The sequence below is a fragment of the Leptonychotes weddellii genome, chromosome 9, assembly GCF_054177405.1.
Source record: "Leptonychotes weddellii isolate Sample4059 chromosome 9, ASM5417740v2, whole genome shotgun sequence".
In the NCBI taxonomy this organism is placed as follows: domain Eukaryota; kingdom Metazoa; phylum Chordata; class Mammalia; order Carnivora; family Phocidae; genus Leptonychotes; species Leptonychotes weddellii.
In genome coordinates this window covers 98,529,387-98,538,491 of record NC_138377.1, presented here as the reverse complement: position 1 = coordinate 98,538,491, position 9,105 = coordinate 98,529,387, and the positions used below count along the sequence as shown (strand labels likewise).

General features: G+C 46.5%; 1 non-coding gene across 1 annotated transcript in view; it reads right to left on the bottom strand.

Moving 5' to 3' along the window:
- LOC102750267 (uncharacterized) overlaps positions 1-9,105 on the bottom strand; it is a 612,045-nt gene that overhangs the window by 193,865 nt on the left and 409,075 nt on the right. The window lies entirely within an intron of this gene.

The window sequence follows — 9,105 nt, the reverse complement described above, 5'->3', positions numbered from 1 at the left end:
GGGAGCCCTATGTTACAGGCAGATTCATATTTCACTTCTTATAGAACATAAATATTTTTATGGGAATAACAAGCATAGTGTCTGAACCCAAACTGGAAGACATTGACTTATAAGAAGTTATAAGAATTATGGAGCTAAATCCAGTTGACCCTTGAACAACACAGGTTTAAAATGTGTGGGTCCATTTATACACAGATTTCTTTTTTTTAATAAATACAGTACTGTAAATGTATTTTCTCTTATGATTTTCCTTTTTAATTTTTTTTTATTCTTATGTTAATCCCCATACATGACATCATTAGTTTTAGATGAAGTGTTCCATGATTCATTGTTTGTGCATAACACCCAGTGCTCCATGCAGAATGTGCCCTCCTCATGAGAGACTCTTAATGATAGAGAACAAACTGATGGTTGATGGAGAGAGGTGGGTGGGGGATGGGCTAGATGGGTGATGGGCATTAAGGAGGACATTTGTTGTGATGAGCCCTTGGTGTTGCATGTAAGTGATGAGCTACTGAACTCTACTCCTAAAACCAATATTGAACCGTATGTCAACTAACTAGAATTTAAATTTAAAAAATAATAATAATTTAAAAAGTAAGATTAGCAGTTGCCAGGGGATTTAGGGAGGAGAAAATAGAGAGTGACAGCTGAAGGGTATGGGGTTTCTTTTTGGGGTGATAGAAATGTTCTGTAATTAGACAGTGGAGATGGTTGCACAGCCTGTGAATATAATAAAAACCACTGAATTATGCACTTCATTTTTTTATTTTTTTTAAGATTTATTTATCTGTTTTAAAGAGAGAGAGTACTAGAGAAGGGGGAGGGGCAGAGGGAGAGGGAGAGGGAGAAACAGACTACCTGCTGAGCTGGGAGCCTGACACAGAGCTCAATCCCAGGACCCTGAGATCATGACCTGAGCCGAAATCAAGAGTCAGACGCTTAACTGATTGAGCCACCCAGGCGCCCCACTGAATTACACTTTAAATGATTAGTTTTATGGCATATGAATTATATCTCAATAAAGCTGTTACTTTTTAAAGAATTAGACCATGAATAATTCCTGTCTTATCAACTTATAATGATGTTTTAAAGATCAAACTGAGGTTACCAATAGGAATGCACTTTTTGAATCTGAAAGCAGTTTTTGTCATTTGTTTCAACAACCACCGACAAACCTTTTTTTTTTTTTTTTAAAGATTTTATTTATTTATTTGAGAGAGAGAGCACATGAGAGGGGGGAGGGTCAGAGGACGAAGCAGACTCCCTGCCGAGCAGGGAGCCCGATGTGGGACTCGATCCCGGGACTCCAGGATCATGACCTGAGCCGAAGGCAGTCGCTTAACCAACTGAGCCACCCAGGTGCCCCCCGACAAACCTTTATTGAGCAGATTCTATGAACATCTATTGAGCATCCTGTGTAATGTCTTCTCTGCTTGTTCCACATTTCAGACCCCGAAACAGAAGTAAATGCAGAGCCCCCCTCCCCCACAGGATGGCCCAATGACAAGACCCTAACAGCAGGGCTCTGACACCAGGTTCCGGTCCCAGTCCTTCTCGTGACCTACTGTGGGTGTCTGGGAAATTGTTGTTTCTTGAGATAGTGGCTGCAAATAGCATTTTGGAAAGGGTAACAAGCACATGAAATGTTTTCCTTACAATAGGCTGGCTGCCATCCAGGGCCTCATCATGTGTGATGTTGTGCAGCTTTGTGATGTTAGTCCCGGCCAGCATGAGGATTCCAGCACAGACGCCACATCTAGTCTCCTTTTCTCAACCCTACGCACGTGCCTGGGAAATGGGTCATTTCAACCATCACCCATAACAGACAACACCCACACTTCTCCTGCCTGCCCAGACCCTTCTCCTGAGTGTTAACCGCACAGACCCAACCGACCTCTAGACTACAGAGAGTCTGCTTCTCACCTGGGGATCTTGTCAAGATACAGCTTCTGATTCAGGAGGTCTGGCTGGACCTTAGATTCTGCATTTGTAACAAGCTCCCAGGTGATGCCAATGCTGTGGGTCTTGGGACCACGCTCACCCACTCATCCCCACACACATCTCAAACTCCACATATTCGAGCCCAAATTCATCATCTTCCCCGCTCCAAGACTGTTCTCCTTCTAGTTCTTCCTATAGTCTCCACATCAGCAACTCTCAAACTTGAGGAAGCATCAGGATCACCAGGAAGTCTTGTTAAAACGGGCCACTGAGCCCATCTGCCAAGAGTCTGATTCAGGAGATCTGGGGTGGGATCTGAGAATCTGCATCTCTAACATGTTCCCAGGCAATGCTGATGCTGCTGGTCTGGGGACCACACTGTGAAAACCACTGCTCTGTTTCACCCCCACGTACCCCCCCCATCACCCGAAGTCGGCTGGCCCTTCCACTCTCCCCACAGCTCTGTGTCCAGTCCACATTCCTCGACTTTGCCACCCAGCCTGCACGACACGACTCCGGCTGCCTGTCTTGTCACGGCCCCTGGCACCTCACGGACCACCCACACCACACTCCGTGCACTAATTTCTCACGCGCTGCTCGTGCTATTTCCTCTGGAGGCTGCCTTCTCCCCCACCAGGTCCTGGACTGACGACCTCTTCCCCCTTCGGGACTCTGCAGAAGCATCACTTCCCCAGTAATGCTCTTCCTGGTGCGAACTCCAGCCCAACGCTTCACTGCATAAAATCCATGTCCTTCTCTTTCATCCTCCTCTTGGACCCCATGGAACTGTTTAGTTACAGCATGATTGTTTAGTCTGCCTTAGTTTACCAGGCTGCAGGCTCCTTCGGGGCCGGGGATACCTCTTATTTGTCTTCTATCCCGAGAACCTGGCATAGGAAGTGTTGAGCAACTGTTGAAGAACTGAAATAATGAATGAATGAATGGCTCAAACCACGATTGCCAAAGGAAGGAAAACCCCCTCTTCCCATTAACGCATTTGTTTCATCTCTGCTTTACAAAATATTGTATTTTATGAAAAGACGGTTAAGCTGGTGTAGCGCTGAGGATAAGGCCACCTCCCTCTACGTAAGAATAAAAGTCTCATCCACTGGGAGAGGCCATTCCTGGTATCAACCCCTGGAGAAGGAACAGGTTCTCGGAATGGAAAGAGGGACCCAGCAGGGGCCGGGACTCGGCCTTTATTCTCAAAAGGAGGGAAGAATTAAGGGGTCAGGGGCGCCTCCATGCATGTCTGTCAGAGCTGGAGAGCCACTGGGCAAGGTTGCTTGTGGCCATCGGACGGCTTCCCACCTCTTTGCTGAGCACTGAGTGGAATAGGCAGAGAGAGAAGCCTGCCCTCCAGAAGCTAGGCTGTTTGCGTTTCTTAGACTCTCCATGTTGAGTTCCCTTTTGTTTGGCCTTAGAGCTCAGACAAGTCTCTGTGCGGGGCCCGGCCTCTCTCAACTGTGCTAACAGGAACCACACGTGGGCTGCTGAGTCCAGCAGAGCCGCAGTCCCTGGGACGGGACTGCGAGGAGCCCCAGGAGTCTGAGCCCGGGCACCGTGGGGAAGCGGGACCTCCATGAAGGAGGCTGGCAGTGAGACCAGCTCTCCCAGCTCCAGGGGGAGGTCTCCCTGCCCTGCTTGATCCTGGGGGCTCTGGCTCTCACAGCATTTAGAGAAGCAGCATTCCTTTGTAGCTAGGTATATGAGTTGAATGGCTAGGGAAGCAGAAATCAATTCTTCCATAGGGTAGATGGGAGATTACTGACAACTAGAGATGCCAGACAGAATCAGGGATGCTGGGGAGTCCCTGTGCCAGATGCTGCTGAGAAAGTCTGAGCTCCTACGGACTCCTACTACATCTAATGAATCATCTCCACATGATTTTAAGGAATCCTTGATGCCATATTTGTACTTCCCACTGTTGGGATATATCAAAACGAAACTCTTACCAAGCCAATGTTTTCGGGCATATTTGGCTGGCCCATCTCCAGACCTGAGACAGGCCTGAGGAAATACTAAACTAAGTATCACAGATTCCTCGTTACAAATGGGGGGTGCTGCCTCCACACAAGCCCCCCAGATACGCACATCCTTCTTCCTTTCCTCCCCTCACTGAGGAAACAAAGCATTTCCACTTGGCACCTTAAACTGGGAGAGAGGGAGGGAGACATCATTTGCAATTACTATCAAGTGAAATATTTTTTCCAAAATCCATTGGTATGACCAAATGCATCTTTTACGAGGTTTTTATAAACATTTTAAAAGATGCTGGGCGGTAGGAATCGTACGTAGGAGTTATATTCTTACATGCTTATAAAAGTATACGGAGGGGGGTACCTGGGGGGCTCAGTCAGCTGAGCATCCAGCTCCTGGTTTCAGCTCAGGTCATGATCCCGTGGATCGTGAGATAGAGTCCAGTGTCAGGCTCCACACTGGCCATGGAGACTGTTTGGGATTCTCTCTCTCCCTCTCCCTCTGCCCCTCTTCCCACTCGTGCATGCATGCATGTGTGAGCACTCTCTCTCAATAAATAAATAAATAAATAAATAAATAAATAAATAGATAAATAAATAGGGGCGTCTGGGTGGCTCAGTCCGTTAAGCATCTGCCTTCTGCTCACGTCACGATCCCAGTGTCCTGGGATCTAGTCCCAAGTTGGGCTCCCTGCTCAGCTAGGAGCCTGCTTCTGCCTCTACCTGCAGCTCCCCCTGCTTGTGCTCTCTCTCACATAGGCTCGCTCTCTCTCAAATAAATAAATGAATAATAAAATCTTCTAAATAAATTTATCTAAAAAAAAGGTACACAGAGACGGGGCTCAAGGGTCCTCACTACAGCCGTGGTGAACTGGCAGGACACCAGAAACCACCTGGTAGGGCAATGTTTTCTGGAACTAGCCCTAGTGCATTTCTCCCTCTTAGTAATCCTTTCTTTTCCACACAGTGCTTCTGGGATGACCTTGATGATCACAGCACCAGACAAAACCCGAAGATCACCACAAGGAGAGAGTCTGAAAAGCTAAGCTTTGTCAAGAGTCAAAGTGTGGGGCATAAAGAGCAGAGGTATGGTTTATGAATATGAAGAAGATGCTAGGTAGGACCTTGTAATTATCTTCTCAAACCAAAGGAAATGAAGAGTTTGATTAGCAGGCAGATGAGGGAGGAAGTGAGAGGCAGTAAACAGAGATTAGGCCAGAATGCTCCGGCCTGGGGTGGGGTATGACACAAACTCCAGATCCATTTAGGAGCCTGAGATGGAAGGGACCTGCCAGCTTTGTGGGGAAGACCTCGTCCAACATGCCACCTACCTGAGCAAGACACGGGAGGGAGGTGTCATGGCGGAGGGGCCTCCCCCAAGGGGTCATCCCAAAGGAGTGTGGGGATTTCGGCAGCAGTTACTTCAAAGGGTGGAAAACACTGAGGCAGAGCAGACACCGCGACTGTGCAGGAACCCCTCCTGTGGGAGCCCCATCCCCCAGGGAGAAGGCTAGAATACAAAGAAGGGAGAGAGTCCTGACTGAACTAAGCATAAACCCTGAACAGATCATGTCGAACATGCTGTTTCAGAGCATCGGAGTCTCCTAGAACTGGCAGTTGTCCTGCAGCGGCAGACACGGAGGCTCATGAACCAAGTCTGGTTATAGAAAAATCAAGTGCATTTTGCATATCTGAATTGGGACTTATAAATTATAAACGTGAGGGGCGCCTGGGTGGCTCAGTCGGTTAAGCGTCTGACTTCAGCTCAGGTCATGGTCCCAGGGTCCTGGGATCGAGACCCATGTTGGGGGGGGGGGTCCCTGCTCAGTGGGGAGTCTGCTTTCTCCTTCTCCCTCTGCCATTCCTCCTGCTTGTGCTGTCTTTCCTCTCTCTCTCTCTGTCAAATAAATAAATAAATCTTATATATAAATAAATTATAAATGTGAAACACAACCCACGTGTCCTTAAATGGGGGAATAAGGAGCGAGTTAAATGATGGTACGTGTAGACACTGGAGGACCATGAGGCTGCTTAAAAGAACAAGGCAGATGCATATATACTGAGACAGAGTGGCCTTCAAAACACAGTTAAGTAAAAAAGAACAAGACACCAAAGACACGGAACTGAGGATGTCCACGCTCTTCTTTGCGTGAATAAAGAAGAAAGAAACAGAACAGAGAAAAAATGTACATGGTATAAAAGTGCATATAGGCAGGATGTATTTCTGAAGGGTACAGATGAAACCTGGGGAATCGCCCAAGAGGGAGGAGTTGAGACAGACTCATTTGTCATTTCTTATCCTTTGTAGTACCATAAAAAATGTCTTTTCTGTAGTATCTAAGATGTATAAAGAACTTACAAAACTCAACACCCAAAAAACAAATAATCCAATTTAAAAATGGGCAGAAAACATGAACAGACATTTCTCCAAAGAAGACATACAGGTGGCCAACAGACACATGAAAAGATGCTCCACATCACTCATCATCACAGAAATACAAATCAAAACTACAACGAGATAGCACTTCACACTGGTCAGAATGGCTAAAATTTACAACACGGTCAACAACAGATGTTGGCGAGGATGTGGAGAAAGAGGAATCCTCCTACACTGTTGGTGGGAATGCAAGTTGGTGCAGCCACTCTGGAAAACAGTGTGGAGGTTCCTCAAAAAGTTAAAAATAGAGCTACCCTAGGATTCAGCAACTGCACTACTGTGTATTTATGCAAAGGATAAAAAAACACTATTTCAAAGGGATATATGCACCCCTATGATCATTGCAACATTATGTGCAATAGCCAAGATACAGAAGCAACCCAAGTGTCCCATCAATTGACAAATGGATAAAGAAAATGTGGTATATATATACAATGGAATATTACTCAGCCATAAAAAAATGTGATCCAGGGGCACCTGGGTGGCTCAGTCAATTAAGCATCTGACTTCAACTCAGGTCATGATCTCGGGGTCCTGGGATCCCCATGTCAGGCTCCCCACTGAGCAGAGAGTCTGCTTGTCCCTCTCCCTCTGCCCTAACCCCCACTCGTGTGCGCTTTCTCTCTCAAATAAGTAAATAAAATCTTAAAAAAAAAAAAAGAATGAAATCTTGTCATTTGCAACAATACGGATGGAGCTAGAGAGCATTATGCTAAGTGAGATAGTTCAGAGAAAGACAAATACTGTATGATTTCACTCATATGTGGAATAAAAGAAACAAAACAAATAAGCAAAGGGAAAAAATAAAAGAGAGACAGACACAAATCAAGGATCAGACTCTGAACTCTAGAGAACACAATGATGGTTACCAGAGGGGAGGTGGGTGGGGGGATGGGTGACATAGGTGTTGGGGATTAAGGAGGGCACTTGTCGCGATGAGCACCGGGTGTTGTATGGAAGTGCTGAATCACTATATTGTACACCTGAAGCTAATATAACACTGTATGTTATCTACACTAGGATTAAAATAAAAACTTAAAAAAAAATTGTTCTGCCTTTTGCACAGGTTTTCAATACACGGAAGCAATAAAAAAAGGAAAACCCTAACCTGTTTTTTCCACTGAATTTTTTTAGAATGTAACTGTGTATGGGTGTGGGAGGATCATAGGAGCAAATACAGAAACCTCCCCTCAGCTTCTCTGAGGCTGCATCTGCTGTACAAACAACATCACAAAGAGAAACCAAGTCAGGAACCTTAATAATTATACAGACGTTTTGATTGGATATAAAATACCCGCTTATAAACAGGCTGTGAGCCCCAAAGACTGAGGGGGCAGAAATCATCAGGGGACCACATGTTCCTCTGAAATGTCACTGTCAACATCTGAAAAGTTATATACTCCCAGAAAGTTTTTAGATCAGTGAAGGCCATCGCCAGCCTCATGCCCAGGTGGAAGCTTCTTTGGAGTCTTGGGCAACACAGTCTGTGTAAGAAACAGCAATGACGATAATGCCCAATCCAGTACTTTTGGTGATGACAAACATCCCTAGTGCATATTCCCAGACTGCCTAACACCATCTCCACCCATCAGGTACCCAAGTCAGGATGAGCAAGCTCATGCACTTTTGACTTCTCTCTCCACTGGATCTGTCTTTCTTAACACGGCCCTGGTCATTACCCTCAATTTCATAAAACCCTCATGGCTCATCTCTGGCTAGAAAATAAAATTCAAACCTAGGTGGTTTGAAGGCACATCCAGCTTGGTGCCCTGTTGCATTCTTCATCATCTGGTCTCAGTCTGTCTTACCAGATTTAACTCCAGTCTTCAGCACCCTCCCCCTGCCTCCTCCCAACCCTACACTTTCCAGGCATAAGGGATCACTCAGCATTTCCCAAACACACTGAGCTCTTGGGCCTCCAAGGCCCCGCCTGCAATTCTATGCTACCTACTTCTGCACTGGAGTAGCCTTCCAAGCTCAACATAAATATCAGCACCTCATGTGCTTCCCCTGAGCCGCCCCACACTGTTAGTGCTCTCGGGGGCGCAGTTTGCACACTCCCCTGCCGTAGCATAAACACTGCAGCTTGGTAACATCATGAGGCAAGAGGCTTGCCTCCCTCACGAGTCTTCTGGTTCTCCAGGGCAAGGCTTACCCAGTTTCTTACCCTGTGTGCATAATCCCTGAGACCAGCAGCAGCATTTGCTGGGATAACATATGTGGGAGACCACAGCTTAATTGCTCAACATTCTAACCAATGCGTCAATAAAGCCTACCTTTCTGGATCAATTAGTAGAGATGAAAGGCTCTGAGTTCCAGGAAACAAGAAAGCAAGGCAGCCCTACACATCTGGTGGGAAGCAATGGGAGCCGGTGAAACTGAAAGTCAGTTACCACTGGCCACCACCTAGAAAGCCCCAAGAGCCCGAATTCCGGGGGAGGAAGAACGCAAGGGCACAGCAGCTAGGGAGCAGAACCGTGTGTTCACCAAGAAGCCATGTGATCCAGGGCAAGCTGGACCAAAAGGAGTCGGCAGCCTAAAACTGGGAAGAGAGCCCTGGGGTCCTGAAACTCACCCTGTTCCATTGTGAACAATGCAACCTGCCAAAGGGAGAAAGGAGAGCATGTGAGAAATTCCAAGAGGCTGCGAGCAAGTGGTTTAGGTTGAGTGCATATGTCTTCTTAGAAGTTCAGAAGACTGTAGCTCCTGCCAGAGCTGTTCCGGGCAATAAATTATCTGGTGTCT